The sequence below is a fragment of the Nyctereutes procyonoides genome, unplaced genomic scaffold (assembly GCF_905146905.1).
Source record: "Nyctereutes procyonoides isolate TBG_1078 unplaced genomic scaffold, NYPRO_anot_genome, whole genome shotgun sequence".
Classification (NCBI taxonomy): domain Eukaryota; kingdom Metazoa; phylum Chordata; class Mammalia; order Carnivora; family Canidae; genus Nyctereutes; species Nyctereutes procyonoides.
In genome coordinates this window covers 16764918-16784831 of record NW_026575121.1, presented here as the reverse complement: position 1 = coordinate 16784831, position 19914 = coordinate 16764918, and the positions used below count along the sequence as shown (strand labels likewise).

At 34.5% G+C, this 19914-nt stretch overlaps 1 pseudogene; it reads left to right on the top strand.

Annotated features, from left to right (window-relative positions):
- Positions 1-19216, top strand: part of LOC129516436 (60 kDa heat shock protein, mitochondrial-like) — a 46391-nt pseudogene extending 27175 nt beyond the window's left edge.
- Positions 19217-19914: the final 698 nt, after the last annotated feature.

Genomic DNA, 19914 nt, shown 5'->3' with positions numbered 1-19914 from the left:
AATAGTAGGGATAAAGGTAAACGGATTTGATATTTTTTAGGGATAAAAGTAAACTGATTTGATATTTTTTAAACTTTGTGGATATGCATTTTTTACTATTTCCAATAATATCAGTTGTATATGCCAAGTAAGGCCAACACATTCTTGAAATTAAAATGACATTTTATACTGCTAGAGACTTTGCTCCATAAAATATACTGTGCAAGTCAGAACTGAAGCTAATGAGACTATAATGAGATATACCTTCAGAGAGTAGCAAAAAGAAAGGCACTAAGGTACTAATTAGCAGGTGATAGGCCATACCAAATTTACATCACTTAACTCCTGGTTGGAAATTATAGGCTGCTAATCTGGAGGCCATGGAATTCTAGAACATTATAAAATGTATTTTACCTCCTAGGAAGAAGCATTTTTCTCAGAGTTACTTGAGTATTTGAATAGACCTGTCTGAGAAGTTACTAACCACCTTTAACTCATCAAATTTGTTCAACTTCTTCACTAGGTTTCCAATTTTGCTAAAAATGTCATAAATCCCATGTCACAACACAGACAACTACTATTTAATCAAGAGGGTAACGAGCTAAAGTATGACACCTTGCTGATTGAACTTCCTAATGTAATTTCAACCCTCAAAAGCAGCTTTCGTGTAGTATTCGTATTTAAGAGAAGCAAACATGATGGAACTAATACTCTAGGTTTAGGTACAACTGTAGTGACTATCTGCTACCTTAATTAAGATACCTTAGCTTCAAGCTTACAGAAAAGCTTATCACCTGAGATGTTGCTGTTAAGAAAAGAGCTAAACTCAAATGGTGCTTCTTAAAGTAACTAGACTTTAGTGACCTCAAAATGGAAATACAGAGATACATTTAATCAAGAAGGATGAAAGAAAATGTTAGTGCCTGAGAATAGGAATTATTCTGATTTCGGGATCCCTGGGTGGCTCAGTGGATTAACGTCTGCCTTTGGCCCAGGGTGTGATCCTGGGGTCCCTGGATCGAGTCCCACATCGGGCTCCCTGCATGGAGCCTGCCTCTCCCTCTGCCTGTGTCTCTGCCCTCCCCCAACCCCCGTCTCTCATGAATAAATAAACAAAATATTAAAAAAAAAAGAATTATTCTGATCTCAGGTAGGTGCAGTGTGGTTCTAGCAAGGCCTATGCTGTGAGGATAACCCCCCTACATCAGCTTTATGCACAGAGAAACAGCCTCATGATTCTAGTCTACACATCCAGGCCAACTCTCTCACAAGCAGGTTCTTGTTGGGATAAGAAGGAGAAGACTATGAATAAGGGTGGGGAGGTACAGAATTATTTTTTTAAAAATTCATCAAATCTCATGCCTTCTTTTTATTAGGCAAGGCAAACACAAAGGACAAGATATTTCAAAGTTGCAAAGATCCTCAGAGAAGAGACTCTACAACTTCCTTAAAAAAAAAAAAAGGATTTTATTTATTACTCATTTGAGGGGTGGGAGTGGGATGAGCAGAGGGAGAGGGACAAGCAGACTCCCTGCTGAGCACAGAGCCCCACATGGAGTTCAATCCCACCACCGTGAGATCACAACCTGAGCTGAAATCAAGAGACCAATGTTTAACCGATTGAGCCAGCCAGGCACCCCTCCACAACCTTATTTTGCAGCTAATGTTTGAAAGGCTACTGCTTAGGAAATTTCCTAAAGCTTTAATGTAGTTGTTTATGATCCTTGGTAAAACTATGCAAGAGCTTATCAATCTCTTCTGCATAATTTCCGAGGTTATATAAGGAAGGTTGTATAAGGGAAAAAATGTATCTTTGGAGCAAGATAAAAAAAGGACTGAATACTTTTCTAAGGTTATTAACTGCAGAGAGAAGTTTAAAATCTCTCTGCACCTCATCTTGTCCTGAGAAGGTACACTCAATCCTATATTACAATTGCTATAAACATCAGAAGGAACAATATATTTGTACATGTCTAACACAGTATCCACCACATAGCATTAATAAAAATTAGTTTTCTTCCCTCATAACTAAAATTTTATTGCCAGGTTTCTCAATAAAATTTGGGGGCATTAGAAACTCTGAAGGTATATGTTAATTAAAATGGGGGAAAACTTAAATACTGCCTTGGGGAAATCAGCCCATTTAACATTCAGCCCATTTGTTATTCCCATGTATATTCTAGAACATTAGAAACTAGTAGGAAAGTGTATCCAGCACTAGCCTCAGAAGATGTAAACATATTTCTTTGTTTCAGCTCTATTCTTCTATTGTATTTTTTGAGGATTAGAGTTCTTAGTTATATTATAGCTGGTCCAGGATGGCTAAACAACAAAACAAAAAAACCCACAAATATGAAATGTTTTGCTTCCTTAAAGTCAAGACTGTTGCAAGGTATAAGGCACTTCTGGGAGTCTCTAGGAGATAGTCTCTGAGATATGCATGTCCTTCTAGCCTTGCATAAAGGAAAATTCCAAAAATAATAATGTTATAAGTATTTTAGCTGGTAAAAATGACAGATAAACATGTCAGAAGCCAAAGTCTACTGTAAACTACCTGCCGATATTTGACCTACAACTAAGCATATATTAAAATTAGGTGTCTGCTCTGTCTCTCCTTAAATGTATTAGACAGTTCAGAAAGCAGATCTGTAATATCAGCTGCAAAAGCTTCTAGAAGATAGTTTGTATTTCCATAAGCATGGGGACTTATTCCATGTACTACACAAACACCTCCTTTGCCCTTTTAAGATGCGGAGTGCAAGGACTAAAGAGACATCCCATGCACGAATGGTAGCAGAGAGATCCCATGTATTTAATCTGTAAAAGGCTATTAGTTACTCAAAAACTAAGATGTATCAAAGAGCCAACACCATAAAACTCTAATATTCCTCAACATCAGAATATTTTCTATTACCAAGATTTTTCCACCCTGAAAAGAATCTAGTGTTAACTCATGCAGGGTGTTACTATGGAAGCATTAAGAATAAATTTAAAAATGTTGCAAAATCCCTGAAATAATTAAGACCTTTTTAAAGCTATTCTATGATCGTCAAAAAATTTCTTCAATATGATCAGAGATTTGCAAATTTGTGCTTAAAATCCTGTTTTAAGGAATTTATAAATGGGCTACGAGCTTAATATAATTGCCTGAAGAGTTTGCTTTATGCAAGATTGTTTTTGTTCTATCAGTACAAATGCTGTGAAAATGAGAAATATGTCTTACTTTGACAGTAATTTATAATATAGACATTGGTAGATGTAAAATTCAAATGTAGAAATTGTATGTGTTCCAAATTTAATTATTATAACTACTTGTTTTTGATTGCTGTAGAGCAGTTTTTGTTGAAAAAATAGTTTTGTTATGCTTAAGATTAATACAACAAAGTGGAATAACTGCTATTAATACTCCCAATTCTGGGCCTGAAAAATATATTTTAAAATCTGACATTATAAAGACTAACAAAGGCAAAAGTCAGATTTAAAGATGAAAAGAAGATCTCTAGGACAGAGCTCACCTAAGTAATCTACTAATATTGTTGTTTAATCCTAATAATTCATTTAACATTTAATGAACACATACTATGTATCAAACACTGGAAGCAGCTCTGGGGATACAGCAGGAAGCAAAACAATATGATTTCTGATTTCAAGAAATGCAGAATCCAGAAACAAACAAAAGAAGGCAAAGATGGAACAGACTGAACAGGTTGATTAACTCCTTGCCAACTACCCTTCACTTACATCCTTTCCCCATAAAGGTGATAATTAGTCATGGTAACTTCAGTGGTGAACCTTCATGGTCATATAGCTGATTTTTGCTTGTGTGTATTTTAAGCCATTTTTGGCACACATACAGCTGATGGAACATTTCTAGAAACTCTGATATCTGAAGTTTTAAAGATTACTAAAAGCCTATCAGTGTTGATAGCACACATTATTTGACTTTCGAATTCTTAAAACAGCAGAAGTCCCAATAATGAGTTTCCAAAATGGATGGATTCAGAGATGGCAATAGTAAAACACATATGATGATACAAAACAATTCAATTTAACAGAGATTATTGAGCTGTCACTAGGTACACAGCACCATTCCAGGTGTTATGAGAGATTGAGAGATAAAAATAACCTCATTCTTTCCTGAAAAAAAATTTCCTGATTAAGGTCTTCAGCTGCTCTAAGTTTCTAATATGCTATTGGATGTACAGCCTCAGGTATCTTCAATGAGTTAGTATTTCTGCTTTAATTTTGTAAAACACCTCAGGATCTACTGATTGCTTTGCCTTCAATTTTTCTTTGCTTTTACTTATTTTGGATTTACTCTGATCTTCTTTTTGTGCACATACTGAAGTTGTCGGGTAAGGATGCTGTATATATGTGAATTGAATCAAATTAAACAGAACGTACTGTTTAATTTTTGTTATCCCTATTAATTTTATTTCTATTTCTTGTCCTATGAACATCAAGAGAAGGGTACTAAAATCTCCGATCAAAATTATGGATTTATCTAATTTCTTTTTACTTAGATCAATTTTGGCTTAATGTATTTTGAAGTAGTGCTATAAGATACATAACTACTTTAGGCTGTTAGGCCTTTTTGATGATTGACCCCTTTATCATTATGAAGTGATTATCTTTATTCCTAGTAATATTCATCATCTTAATGTAGGCTTTTCAGATATTAATGCAGCCATGATGGCTTTCTTATAAAGACTGGTAATTCTATGGTATTTATTTCTCCACTTTTTCTTTCAGTTATCTTTGTCTTTATTATTTTTCTGTAGAAAGCATATTGTTCAGTTTTTCCTTCTTTAAAAGAATATTTGAGAGAGAGAGAGAGAGCATGTACACATGGAGGGGAGGGGCAGAGGGAAAGTCTTACACAGACTCTACACTGAGTGTGGAGCCAGACATGCAGAGCTCAGTTTCACATCCCAAGATCACGACCTGAGCCAAAACCAAGAGTAGGAGGTTTCATGTGGTATTTATTCCTTTTTTTCCTTCCTTGGAATTATTTAAATTGTGAAGTTTTAATGACTTTCTTGTTATATACACTTATGGCTTAATAGCTATGCTTTTTATTTCTTATTGATTTCCCTAGGATTTATAATATTCATTTTTAATGATCACAGTCTATTTTCAATTATGTTATACTAATTTATTTAAAGTTTAAGAAATATATTCATATTCCTCTTTCCACCTTTTGTGCCTTTTGTTTTGGCACATGTTAAAAACTGTATAGAATATTGTTCCTTTTTTGCTTTAAATGGTCAAACACCTTTGAGGGTGCCTCGTGGCTCAGTTAGTGAAGTGATCAACTCTTGGATTCAGTTCAGATCATGATCTCAAGGTCCTGGGATCAAGCCCCAAGTTAGGCTCCACAATCAGTGGGAAGTCTGAGGATTCTTTCTCCCTCTTCCTCTGCTCATTCCCCTGCTCTGTCTCCCTCTCTCTCAAAAACAAATAAATTAAAAAAAAAAATAGTGAAGCACCTTTGAATAAAATTAAAGGATGAAAGAAAATTTTTTTTAAAAAAATAACACATATTTACCATTTTCAATACTTTTCATTTCTTGGCTTAGATCTAAAATCATTTTTCTTCTCTCATTTTTTTTTTTTTTTGCTTAAAAATAACTTTTTAAAAATAACTTTTTTCCTTTAATTTTTTTGAAAGATAATTTTGCTGGTATAGAATTCTGTATTGACAGATTTTCCTTTTTTACCATTCAGAATATTAAAATCATCCCTCTTTTCCTTTGGCTCTCAGTTTCTAATGATAATTCTATGGTAATTATTTTTGCACCTATGTAGGTATTATTAAGATTTTCTGTTTTACATTGGTTTTCAGAAACTTGATAATGATGTGCTTGGTGTAGTCTTCCTTGTTAATATTCTACTTAAGGCTCATTAAACTTTTGTATCTATGAAGTTCTGATTTTCTCAAATTTGGAAAAACATCAACCACTATTTTTCAATTTTTCTGCATTTTCTCTCCCTGGGACTCCAATTATTCATACATTAAAGTACTTGATGCATTCCCAAAATTCACTGAATCTTTATTTTTCTCTGTGCCTCATTTTGTATAATTCTGTTATGATTTATTCAAGTTCACTAACATTTTATTCTTAAATTGTGCTTACATTTAATTCTTCAATGTTTGATCAGTTATTAAACTAATCTAGTAAAATTTTCATTTCAGAAATTTAATGTTTTCATTTTTAGAATTTCCTTCTGATCCATATTTTTCTCTAAATTCTGAGCATACTGAGCATATTTTAATAGCACATTTAATGTCTTTGCTAATTTCATCGTCTCCGTCATTTGTTTCTATTGACTGATTTTTTCTACTGCTTATGGATCACAAATCACTGTACATATTAAGGATTTTTAAACATTTTTTATTTCATTTTGAGAGAAAGAGAATGATGAAGAGAAAAAGAGGGTACCTGTGGGGTAAGGGTAGAGGGAGAAGTAGACTCCCTGCTGAGCAGAGACCCTGACATGGGGCTCCATCCCATGACCCTGGGATCATGATCTGAGCTGAAGGCAGATGCTTAAAGGACTGAGCCACATTTTTTAATGGATTGCAAACATCTTAAATTTTACATTGTTTAGTGCCCGGTATTGCTGTAGTCTTATTGAGTATTTAAGCTCCTTTTGGGAGGCAATTAAGTTACTTATGAATCAGTTTAATCCTTGGAAGTCTTGATTTTTTTTTCTTTTAAAAAATGAGTCTTGGGGGTCCCTGGGTGGCGTAGCGGTTTGGCGCCTGCCTTTGGCCCAGGGCGCGATCCTGGAGACACGGGATCGAATCCCACGTCGGGCTCCCTGTGCATGGAGCCTGCTTCTCCCTCTGCCTATGTCTCTGCCTTGTCTCTGCCTCTCTCTCTCTCTCTCTCTGTGTGTGTGACTATCATAAATAAATAATTAAAAAAAAATTTAAAAAATGAGTCTTAACCCTATGACTAAGGTATGCTATTTCTGGAATCTGCATTGCATGTCTCCTGTTTTCTTCAAAATCTCTTCACTCTGACTCCTAGAAACTCAAGCAAATAGTGCTGAGTAAGCTGGAAATTAGACTTGTAATTCCCTGGCAATTCTTTCTTCCTTATAAATTTTTCACTGGCTACACAAGTTTCACCCTATTCATGCATAGACTGGTAAAGATATAAAAACCCTCCGTGGATTTCTAGAGCTCTTTCTCCATGTATCTCTCTCCTTTCAACTATACTGACACAAATTTTCACCACCTTGACCTCCCCAGACTTTGATATCTGTTCCTTCAACCCATCTAGGTTCCTTTTGCAATTCTTTGCCTAAGAAGATGGTGGAACTTCGTTTATTTTCCTTTCCTCAGGAATCACAGTCTTACTTTGATTTTAGTTTTTCTTTTTTCTTTTCCTTTTCTTTTAACTCTTTTTCTTTTGCGACTTTGGTTTAAATTCTAAAAATAGTTGTTTGATATTTTTTTTCCATCTTTCTTGCTGATTTTGGTGGAGGGAAAATGTGGACCTAGAAAATGTAGACCCTCTTCCTATTCATTATTGCAGCACAAAAATTTATTTTTATTCTTGGGTAAAATTATCATTAGTACTAAAAATGAGGATTTAAGTCTTCCAAATAAGTAAAAACAATATTCTAGAATTTTAAAATAATTTTATATATTTCTTATTAAAAAGGTTAAAATAAATAGCTATGAAAACAAAGAATAAAGATATAAAAAATAAGAAAAAAATGAATGTTATGAAAATAAAAAGCAGGGTACAAAACTCAATATTTTTGGTTCTGAATCTGTGTGATTTGAGGATATGTACTATGATGGTGGTAGTAGTGGTCTGTGTGTGTCTGAGTACACAAAGAAAAATAAACACTAAAAAAAAAAGATATGCTGAAATTATCTTTCTTTATTACAAAGTTACTGAATACTTGTTTCAAGGTCCTTTGATATTGTTCACAGATTGCTGAGCTGGAAGAGTTTCCAGGATATCAGTTGCAGGTTTCTATTTGTATTCCCAAGCATAGGTGAATAAAATAAGAGTGTATTAAACTGGGCTATTAGCTCTGTTTCACTTCTTTGTTGAAAAAACTGACCTTGACATTCTGTCACAAAACTGAACTAACAAGGCGTACTCTTGGCTCTGTTTACTAATATAATGAACTCCAGACAGATACATTTACTTAGTAAATAATAACTAATATATTGACATATACTTCTAAGTTCAATAATGCCAAATTTCTATTATATCTGGTTATCTTTCACCATGTGCTGTTTAGGTTTTCACCTGAATTTCTCATTGGTATTCATTTTATGTTCTTAACTAGACTACAGGTTCTTTGCTGTTAGCATGGTTCAGCCCATTGACTTTAATTCTATTCCTACTTTGTTTCTTAAGTTTTGCTTATTTAAGGAATCTCTATTCCCAATGTGGGGCTTGAATTCATGACCCCAATAACAAGAGTTGCATGCTCTTCCACCTGAGTCAGCCAACATCCTTATTCCTAGTTTTGATACTTACTAACATTATAATTTTAAGTAACATAGCCTCTTTGGACTTCAATTTCCTCATCTCTATGTCACACCTACTTTTGTTCTTAAAGTCATTTGATTTTTATTTTTCTGTCATATAGGGCTTGGGACTAGGCTATTAGTATTGCTCTAGAGAAATGAAAAAAAGGGAGATGGTTTCCTGGTATTTTTTAGAAGCCTAAGATAGACCAGATAGCAACACCTCACATGCACACAAATACATACACACACACTAGTATCAAATCAATATATATATATATATATATATATATATATATATACACATTTATGATCGTACATATATAAAAGAAAACATAGATGTGAAAAAGACAAAACTAATTGTCCTGAATATCAGAAAATAATTCTTATATAAATGCAATGTATAAAATGTTACTGGATGGAAAAACTTCTACTAAACAGTTGCCAATGCCCACATATATTAATTTATAAATGTAGTGATTACAAATAAAAGTCACAAAATACTGTTATTTAAACTGAAAAAGGTATTCCACATTTTTCTGAAAAAAAGTGATCACAGGAAAATAGATTATCTTAAAGAACTTTGTGGGATCCCTGGGTGGCGCAGCGGTTTGGCGCCTGCCTTTGGCCCAGGGCGCAATCCTGGAGACCCGGGATCGAATCCCACGTCGGGCTCCCGGTGCATGGAGCCTGCTTCTCCCTCTCCCTGTGTCTCTGCCTCTCTCTCTCTCTCTGTGACTATCATAAAAAAAAAAAGAACTTTGTTGCTAAATATTCAAGGGTATTCAAAAGTTAAAATAATGGGAACTCATTAGTACATGAAACTGATGAAAACAGGATAGATAATCCAGGAACATCTATAACTATATTCTAATGTGTTAGGTAATAAAGTGTGATATTCCGTAATTGTGCAATGGGTGAAGAAAGCAGTAAATGGTTATTTTGTTACCAAACATTTGGGAACAAAATAACAAATTACTTCCCTACATAATGCTAATCAACAAAATTATTTCCAATGAATTAAAGAGCTAAAAGAAAATATAAACCTTAAGAATTCTGGATGAAAACGTAGGTAGCTAATAACATATACTTCGTGTGGGAGAGGCCTTAAGACCTCTGAAGAAACCAAAAGAAAAAGACCAAGGGATCAAACTACATAAAAATTCAAACATCCGCACCAAACAAACAAACAAACAAAAAAAAAACAAAAAAACCCAAAAACAAATTAAGATGACAAAAACAAACTTGAAGAAATTACTTATATTTTATGGAAAACAAAGGACAGCTTTACTAACTTGTTTTTCCATATCAATAAGAAAATATAAACACAATTAGAAAAAGTCAAAGGACATAACTAGGCAATCAATCACAAAAGAAGAGATACAAATGGTTACCAGACATAACGAATACTTAGTCTCTCCAGTGGAATAATATGTAGAAATCTTGCAAAATTGTCAAATATTAAAAGTACTAACACTCAATGTTTGAAATAAACATTCTTGTTTGTATTTTTAGATTTTGCTATTGGAGATACCATATAACCTTCTGCATAAAATAGAGAGATAATATATCTATAACCCTAGGAAAGCTCATATCTTTCCACACAGTGATTGTGAAAATTAATTATGAGGCATTGGCTTAGAACTCATTCCAAAGGCATGATGGTGGGAACAGTATGCCCAGGGTGCTGGCAATAAGGAAGGGTATTGTGTATAGAGAATTTATAACAATAATAAAGCTGACTAAAAGCCAGTTTGCTTTTTATGATCACCATGCACAGGCAATTTGAAACAATATCGGTGATTTAAATACTCCTCCCCACCAAGTTGAACTGCCTCACTGCCTAACCTTGGTGCTCTACTATTCTAAGGAAATACAAAAACACTTCTGTGCAGAAATATTTGATAAATAATATTCACCACCCTATTCTTTAATATTAAAAAAACTGTCCTAAATGACTAACATTATAGGATTAGTAAAATAAATCACAGAACATTCATATTTCACAATCATTAAAAATCGTGGTGCTATTTTGTGTTTGTTCACCTATGGTGTAGTATTAAATCAAATACTGAACAAAAATTCTACTCACAATGCATTTTTAAATATATTTATTTATATTACAAAATTCTGAATAGCTTTGGTCACAATCTGATTTTAAGTGTATTTTTATCATACTATAGGAGATATCAGTAAAGATAAATAAGATCTACAACACCCATTCCTCCCAACACATACACACACATTTATATGCACATTTTTTTTACTAGAACAGTTGTTCTCAAACTTGGCTGTATATTAGAACAGCGCTGGGGCTTTTAAAATCCTAATATCCAGGATACATCCAAATCCATTAAACCAGAAACCCGGGTGGGAGAGGGGAGGGATGTGGCATCAGCATTTCTAAAGATCCCCTGATGTGTCCAATGTTCAGCTAAATTTAGAACCACTCAACTACTGCTGCTCACTTGTGGTCGGTGGACCTGCAGCAGCAGCAACCCCTGGGAGCTGGTTAGAAGGCAGGATCTCGGGCCAGGTTCAGACCACAATCAACATTTTAACAAGATTCTCAGATGATTTCATTAAAGTTCAAAAAGCACCGATAGGGCACTTCTATTTTTCAGCAATCCAATACAAAATTTCATAGGAGGAAAGACTTCTGATGTTTCAAGTAAGTCTGAAAAATACTAGATTTCTAAAATTCTCTCTAAAACTTCTGTGATTCTTATTCATTTTACCTCCCTTCATCTAGAAGTGAGTGCAGATCAGTTTTGCTTATCTATATTCAATAGGAAAATAAAGCAATTAGAGATTCCTTGGAAACAGGTTTAGAAAGTAATGCATCTCCTTGCTCTTGGGACCAACAAATTCATGATTTTTCTTTCTCTTAGACAAGAGAATCAGACATTCTTTTCTCTTAGACAAGAGAAAAAATTTTCCAGACTTTGAGTTCAATATAAACTTACTGGATTGTCTTTTTGCAGAGATATATTAGCCAAGTAATTTCATAAACTGAACTTTAGTAAATTTGCCAAGTCTCTAGGAATTAATGATATCTCTAGTCCAGATCAAAAGAATAGCTGAGTCACCCATATATGTCATTCTAATCCCAGAGGTTGTATAAGTAACAAACTGCAAGGGTGTAAAGTTAATAAAAGAAAAAAAAAATCGAAGCTTGGGGAGGGGTATTAAAGTGAGATAGATTTTTAAATTGAGAAAGCAATTGCCATACAAAGTATTTTGGGTAGGGACTAAATTTACATAATGAAAATTCTAGGCAACCTGAATCAATGCAAATAACCCAACGCAATAACAACTTTATTAAGATAACAGCTATATACATATAGAAAATAAAGGCTTTTCCCTCAGCCATGAAATAGTATTCTCCTAATAGAAACCAGCATTACAAACTCTCAGTAACAAGAAAATTACCTGATACACTGATGTTTCTTGTGTTAACATATTAATGCAAACTCAGTTTCTCAGTAGTTTCTGTTATAAATATCACTCCTGTTATATATGGTGGATGAAAGTTTAAATTGAATTCCACACCAAAATTTTGATTACTGCTCTAGAGTTTTTAAAGAATTTTCTCTTTCTTTATTCATCAAATCTTCATCACGACTCTGTAATGGATTGTCATCCCCATTTTAGTGCTAGAGAAACTAAAAGTTGGAGGAGTGCTAGGTATTTACCCAAAGAATACAAAAATATTAATTCAAAGGGATATATGCACCCCACTGTTGGTAGCAGCATTATCTTCAATGGCCAAATTATGAAAATAGCCCAAGTGTCTATCAACTGATGAATAGATAAAGAAGATGTGGTATACATATAAAATGTAAATATTATTCAGCCATAAAAAAGAATGAAGTCTTGCTATTTGCAATGACATGAATGAAGCTAGAGAGTATTATGCTAAGTGAAATAAGTCAGTCAGAGAAAGGCAAATACAATATGATTACACTCATGTGGAACTTAAGAAACAAAACAAATGAGGAAAGAGGAAAAAATAGAGGCAAACCAAGAAACGGACTCTTAACTATAGAAAACACACTGATGGTTACCAGAGGGGAGGCAGGTGTGTGTTTGGGAGGGTGGGGGGGATAAGTGAAATAAGTGATAGGAATTAAGGAATGCACTTGTGATGAGCACCAGGTGTTCTATGGATGTACCACATCACTGTATTGTACACCTGAAACTAATATTACACTGTATATTAACTGGAAATTAAATACAAACTGAAAAAAAAGTTGGAGCTACCATATCCAAGAACACCTGGATGTGGTAAAGCATATACTTAAACCTTGATCATTCATTTAAGCTTCCCCCATTCACAGCTTCTTCTCATGTAATTTCATTTTATTTCTTTCAATATTTATTTTGTTCATTATGTTTTCTGAGACAACACACATACCTATACATAACATCCACACCCTCACATACACTTTTGGATAATCCTGGCCAAAATCCATGTCATAGGTAACTTGTTAAATACATTCATGAAGGTTTACATTTTTAGATTCAGCTGCCCATCTCCACACAACCAAATATGATTGAATAGGGTCTTTTATGGTTTCACCCATTATTCTGGGAGTCAACATTAAATTCTACTTCTCACACGGATTATTTTTAGTCACACTTACTCAAATCAGCAAGGGAATAGTTAGAAGAAAATATTATCAATCATTTTGCAAGGTAAAATTAATTTTTAACTGAATTCTATGCTTTTTTTTTTTAGAAATGTCATACCACATCTCTTCATATGTGCCTAAACACTCACTACTGTATATATACCCTGTTTTATTTTCAATGCTATTTTTTTTTAGTTTTAAAAATTGTCTAGAGGGATCCCTGGGTGGCGCAGCAGTTTGGCGCCTGCCTTTGGCCCAGGGCGCGATCCTGGAGACCCGGGATCGAATCCCACGTCAGGCTCCCGGTGCATGGAGCCTGCTTCTCCCTCTGCCTGTGTCTCTGCTTCTCTCTCTCTCTCTGTATGACTATCGTAAATAAATAAAAAAAATTTAAAAAAAAATAAAAAATAAATTTAAAAAAAAAATAAAAAATAAAAATTGTCTAGTATATTTTCATGGTACAACACAACACATGGAAAATTGGTGTATACATATCTAGAAGGCAGGTTAGAGTTTGTTTATTTAAATATAATAGTCACAAAATTTCTTGTTCCATTTTTCTTTTCTTTTTTTTTTTTTTTAAGATTGACTGATTTGACACAGAGGGAGAAGTATAAGCAGGGGGAGCAGCAGAGGCAGAGGGAGAAAGGAGTTGACTCCACACTGAGCAGGGAGCCTGACATGGGGCTCAATCCCAGGAACTGAGATCATGCCCTTTTATGAAGGCAGACCCTTTACCGACTGAGCCACCCAGCCACCCTCCCACTTCATTTATCTACAACTCATTTGGATTTACTTCTAATTTGTGAAGTTCACTTGATTATGTCCTTTTATGTGCCTATGGTAAGCATTTCTATGCATATCAAGGTGAAAGAGAATTTTTAGGGATTCTAAGAAATCTTGATATTAATGTTCTCCTATTTAATAGTTTTGCACTTAATAAAATCTCTACAGAAATAAGAAAACTCAAAGAGAAAATATTTGGAAATATGTCTAAAATGAATGAATAATACCAAATACAATATGAACAATCAATACTCAAGTAAAAATAATTTCCATTCTAAATAATTCATAATCTTTCTAATCCCATTTTATTTTCATTCAGGTAACAGAACAATTTTCAATATAAATAGGGATACCTTAGGGATATTCTGGTTATTAACACAGTATATTATGCCTTCCCTGTTCTTTGAAGGTAATTGTGGTCACTGCACAATATAGAAGTGAAAATTTTAAAAACCTTTAATTAAAGCTATTTGAAATTCAAATTTTTTAACAATACATTTATTTATCTATACATTTATACTGCTGATATGGATGCAACTGATTCAATTTCAGATCAAACTAAATTTTCAATCTAGCTCATGGAAAATGGGGGGGGGTTCTTAGTAAAGATTAAATGTTTTCCCATGTATATCATTAGAGTTAGAAAATCATACATTAACCAACTAATTTTTAAAAAGGAGAAACAAGGTATAAAATTTAAAGAAACATATTAATTGTATCAAAAAGAAATTTATCTTCGTGGTAGTAATCTCCAAATATGGTCCCCTAATCCCCAACAGACTCTTCACACCCTTAAATATAAACTGAAATTTACTTGAGTATGGGCTGACACCACAATTTGCTTTTGAACTATCAAAGACAGTGTCAGTGTCTCTTATTTCCAAGGTTACACAATTTTAAAAAACCTTGTATCTTATACCTAGATCTCTCAAAATGCTTATTGTGGGGGATGCCAGCCCTATCTTGTAAGAAGCCCTACTACACTGAAGCCACCATGCTGTGAAAAACCCAAAATGAGAGAGACAGACAGAGAGAGAGAGAGAGATGATTGGCTAGCCCTCAGTTTTTTAAGCATCCAAATCCAGGCATCAGATATGTCAGTGAAGACATCTTTTCAGAGATTTCAGTCCCAGGACACATCTTAGGGAAGAACCCAGAAATCAGGCTAACAGGTAGAAAGAAATGAGGTTCCCAATATCTGGCTTCAGTTGACTCATCTAACCATCTCTAACCACCTGAACCCCAGTTATCTCAGTTAAGACTTCAGAAAACAGGAAGAAGACTTGAGCCATTCTGACTCTATTCTGATGTAAATTCTGACCCAATTCAAGAATTGTAAGCATAATTGTAAGCATAATTGTTATGTAAATGAGTTTAAAAGAAGGTTTCTACATTTGGCCTCCAGATTGTTTATTCCTCACTGCAGACTGAGACCTGTTACCCCCAAATCCCTCCAATGCCAAACACAAATTTTTTCCGATCCTTTTGTCTTAGAAATAGCTACAAACAAGCAGATTTTTGGCCATTTAAGACCTGTCTGCTTTGCATATCCTGAGAAGACTCACTTAACATCTGATTGATGTTACTGATAAAACAAACCAGTGGTTCAAAGACTCCAAGCTGCCACTGTTTTTCAGAGCCTTCTGACTCAAAAGACTTTTCCCATGCTGGTGATCAACATTACCTAGATCTCCTAGACAAGTAAACCCCCGTCAGCAGCCTGTGGAAGACTCTTGCTTTGAGGGATTGGCCCACATGTAAACCTGTCTAAACACAGCCCAATAAAAGGCTTCTGTCACCTCTTGATCATATGTTATCCCTTAGGCCAGTCCCCCAAATCCCTTAAACTCCTACAATAATAAAATGACTTTCATTTCATGCAACTAAATTTTAGGGCTATTTGTTATGCAGCAACAATAAATAATAGAAGCAACTTAAATTATTTCCTTAAGGCATTCAAAGCCAGTTGTAAAACAACTAACTGCCCTGAGATACAATGTTGTAAAATTATAATTATTTTTAATGCATAAAAACGATCCAAGGTTGAGATGGTAAAGTTCCTGAAATAATGTTACTTTTTATGGTCTATCACATCCTTTGAAGGACTCTGAGATGAGAAAATGATTTAGAAAAAATAAGGAATAATATTCACAAGAGGAACTTCAACTGTTAATAATATGCAATATAAAATCACAACCACAAGCAATCTTGTCCATCAAAGACAAAAGGTTTTGGAAGTAATCAACTGTTCCTAAGTTGTTAATATTAATGTTCCTTTTTTATTTGTTTTCATTTGCTTTTTGCCATCCATTAACATTCATTAGCAAAGAAGTTGCAGAAAACACTGAAGTAAAAAGAAAACCAGGAAAATTAATTCATTATGTGCAAACTCATAAATTTATAAGAAACAAACTTCTTTATAACTAACAAAATTAACCTTCTCAAAACTTACAGACTCTCATTATTGGTTTTTGGCAGTGTAACACTCTGATCCACTTGCCAAACACAGGTGTTCTATGTTAGTATCACCTGAGAACAGTGATGTGGAATTGTCCTATCACACATTTATGCTCTGCAAAATAGAGCAAAGGAGAATTAATATGGTGAGCCCTCTATTAGTTAATCTATTTGGCTATATCACACCTGGAGTTAAAAGAAAAACTGCAAGCTGGTCTCTGAACACTTATTACAACTGAGCATGTCTCCTAGGGAAAGTTCCCAAATTGGGAATACCCCACTAATTCACAGGTGACTGATGTATGCTATGACTTTACTCAGCCATGTGAAAAAACATACCACAGACCAAAAAATTTGATAAAGGAAAGCTTGGTTTTACTTCTCCCTTTGCTACTTACAATATGATTTCAGGCAAATTTTATAACCAAACTGAGTCTTCATATATACATTTATAAAATCAAATTAATTTCAAATACTCATTTTGAGGATGAGATATTATACATGTGAGACTATTTCATATTAAGTAACTCATTATATAAGCAAGTTATTGTCTTCATGGACTATTTTTAAGTCAGCACAATATTACATGAGTTTCAGGAAAAACATGATCTCTTTCTATTTTACTTACCAGGAATGTCCATCACATGACCTAACACTTTCAGAAAAAGTAAGTAGGCTCTGACTTTCATTATATTTAGCTAATGCCACTTATTTGCCATTTACATGGCATAATATGGCAAGATACATTGATTGGCAAAGAAATTATAAATAAAATAGTCCTGTAATGTCCAGTTAGAAGCTTTAAAAACAAAGAAAACAATATTGATATGATATGAATTGGCACACCTAACTCAAAATATCCAATTACATTCAACTTACAGAAAATTATTAATTATGATTTATCTTTATATTAATTAATCTTAAAATCAATGTGGAATACCTATTTTCTTTATTTTACAAATAAAGATTTGTAGGTCTCAGAGGACAGAGCCAAGTCTCTGAATTCTCTTCAACCTCTCCTTTATAAAAATTTGATTTCCACCTGCCAATTCTGAAGGAAGGCACAGTAACTAGCTTTTGTTTGAAAAAGGGAACTGAGCCCTCATGGCCTCTGAAGACCTGCCTCCCCATCAGCACGCCTTGCTGTCACCCAGCAGAAATATTTCAATTACCCGCAGTCCTATGCCAAATTAGGCCAGTTTTGAGACACTTACTGGCTCCCTCAACTCACTCAGGCCCATGCCAAAGATGTAAAATTTAGTTTGGATGCCCAATCCTTAATGCTTCAAAGTGTAGACCTTTAGCCAATGCTGTAGCCATTACTATGGAGCTAAACAAAAGAACAGAGATTACTGAACAGAGTTGGGAAAGTCCCAAAATAACAAAAGATGTTGTGAGTGTTGCAAAGTCAATTGACTTAAAAGATAAATGTAAAAATATTGGTGTTAAACTTGTTCAGGTTGTTGCCAAGAACACAAATGAGGGGGCTGGGAATGGCACCACTGCCACTATTGTCTTGGCACACTCCATTGCCAAGGAAGGCTTTAAGAAGATTAGTAAAGATGCTGGTCCTGTGGAAATCAGGAGAGATGTAATGTTAGCTATTGATGCTGTAATTGTTGAACTTAAGTAGCAGTCTAAATCTGTGACGACTACTGAAGAAATTGCTGAGGGTGCTAATGTATCTGCAAATGGAGACGAACAAATTGGCAAAATTCTTTCTGAAGCAACGGAAAAGGTTGGAAGAAAGGATGTCATTACATGAAAGGATGGAAAAACACTGAATGATGAATTAGAAGTTATTGAAGGCATTAAGTTTGATCAAGGTTATATTTCTCTTTATTAATCATCAAAATATTAATTCCAAGATGCCTATGTTCTACTTAGTGAAAAGAAAATTTCTAGTGCCCAGTCCATTGTACCAGCCCTTGAAATTCCCAGTGCTCACAGTAAGCTCTTGGTCATACTTGCTGAAGATGATGATGGAGAAGCTCTGAGCACACTCACTTTGAATAGGCTAAAAGTGGATCTTCAGGCTGTAGCAATCTAAGCTCCAGCTTTTTGTGACAATGGAAGGAACCAGCTTAAAGACATGGCTATTGCTATTGGTGGTGCAATGTTTGGAGAAGGGTTGACTCTAAAACTTGAAGATATTCAGCCTCATGACTTAGGAAAAATTGCAGAGGTCATTATGACCAAAGGTGTTGCCATGCTCATAAAAGGAAGAGGTGACAAGTCTCAAATTGAAAAACATATTCAAGAAGTCATTCAGCAGTTAGACATCACAACTAACAAATCTAAAAGGAAAAGCTGAATGAACCTCTGGTAAAACTCTCAAATGGAGTAACTGTGCTGAAGTTTGGTGGGACAAGTGATGTTGAAGGGAATGAAAAGAGTTACAGATAGATGCACTCAATGCTACATTAGCTGCTGTTGAAGAAGGCAGTGTTCTAGGAGGAGGTTGTGACCTGATTCGGTGCATTCCAGTCTTAGATTCAATAACTCCAGATAATTAAGATAAAAAAATCGGCATTCAAATTATTAAGAAAACACTCAAAATTCCTGCAATGACCATTGCTAAGACTGCAGGTGTTGAAGGATCACTGAGAGTTGAGAAAATTATGCAGAGTTCCTCAGAAGTTGGTATGAAGCTATACTTAGAGATTTTGTGAATATGGAGGAAAAAGGAATCACTGATCCAACTAAGGTTGTAAGAACTCCTTTCTTAGACACTGCTGGAGTGGCCTCTTTGTTAGCTACAGTAGAAGCTGTAGTCCATGAAATTCCTAAAGAACAGAAGGACCCAGGAATGGGTGGAATGGAGGTTATAAGGGAGATGGCATGTTCTGATTCCTAGAATAGTGCTCTACCATTATTAATGAACTATGAGAGGAAGCTCAAGGAAGAGCTCCTCAACAATAACTTCAGAGAAGTCAGCTGAAGGAAATGACTGAAGAAAATCACTACAACCATCAGTTACTGGTTTCAGTTGACAACATATAAAGGTTGACTAATGTCACTGTGCCTACAAATAATTTTGTATTTTTGAATAAGACATTTCTATATTAATAATAACTGAGGAGATCAAGAGCCACATACCAATATACTGCTTTCAACTTAAATCGCTGAGGTATTTGTACTTCTATTCTGTTAAAATCAGGAGTTTCGTGTTTGCCACACCAGATGAAAAGTTAAGAAGCAGTCTTTCTGTGGAGGGTAATAATTGTGTACAAAGTAGATAAATATCCATTTATGTGACAACTTTTCTATAATAAAAATTTGTTTAAAATGAATGAAAGGGAACTGAAACTGCATTAAGGTGATGATTCTCATTACCAAGTTTAGAGATATTTGACTTTTTGGAAGGGAACAATTGTATATCTAATGCTATTAAATACTTACTGTGGAATATCTAGCATTAGTGATAGTCTAGTCATGCACTTCTATGTCTCACCTGGCATGGCTCATAAGACGCCAGAAAACCAGGAGATCATTATGCATGATTCATGGGTTCAGTTAATCAAGGCATGAAAAACAGAAGCCAAAAAAGGTCAA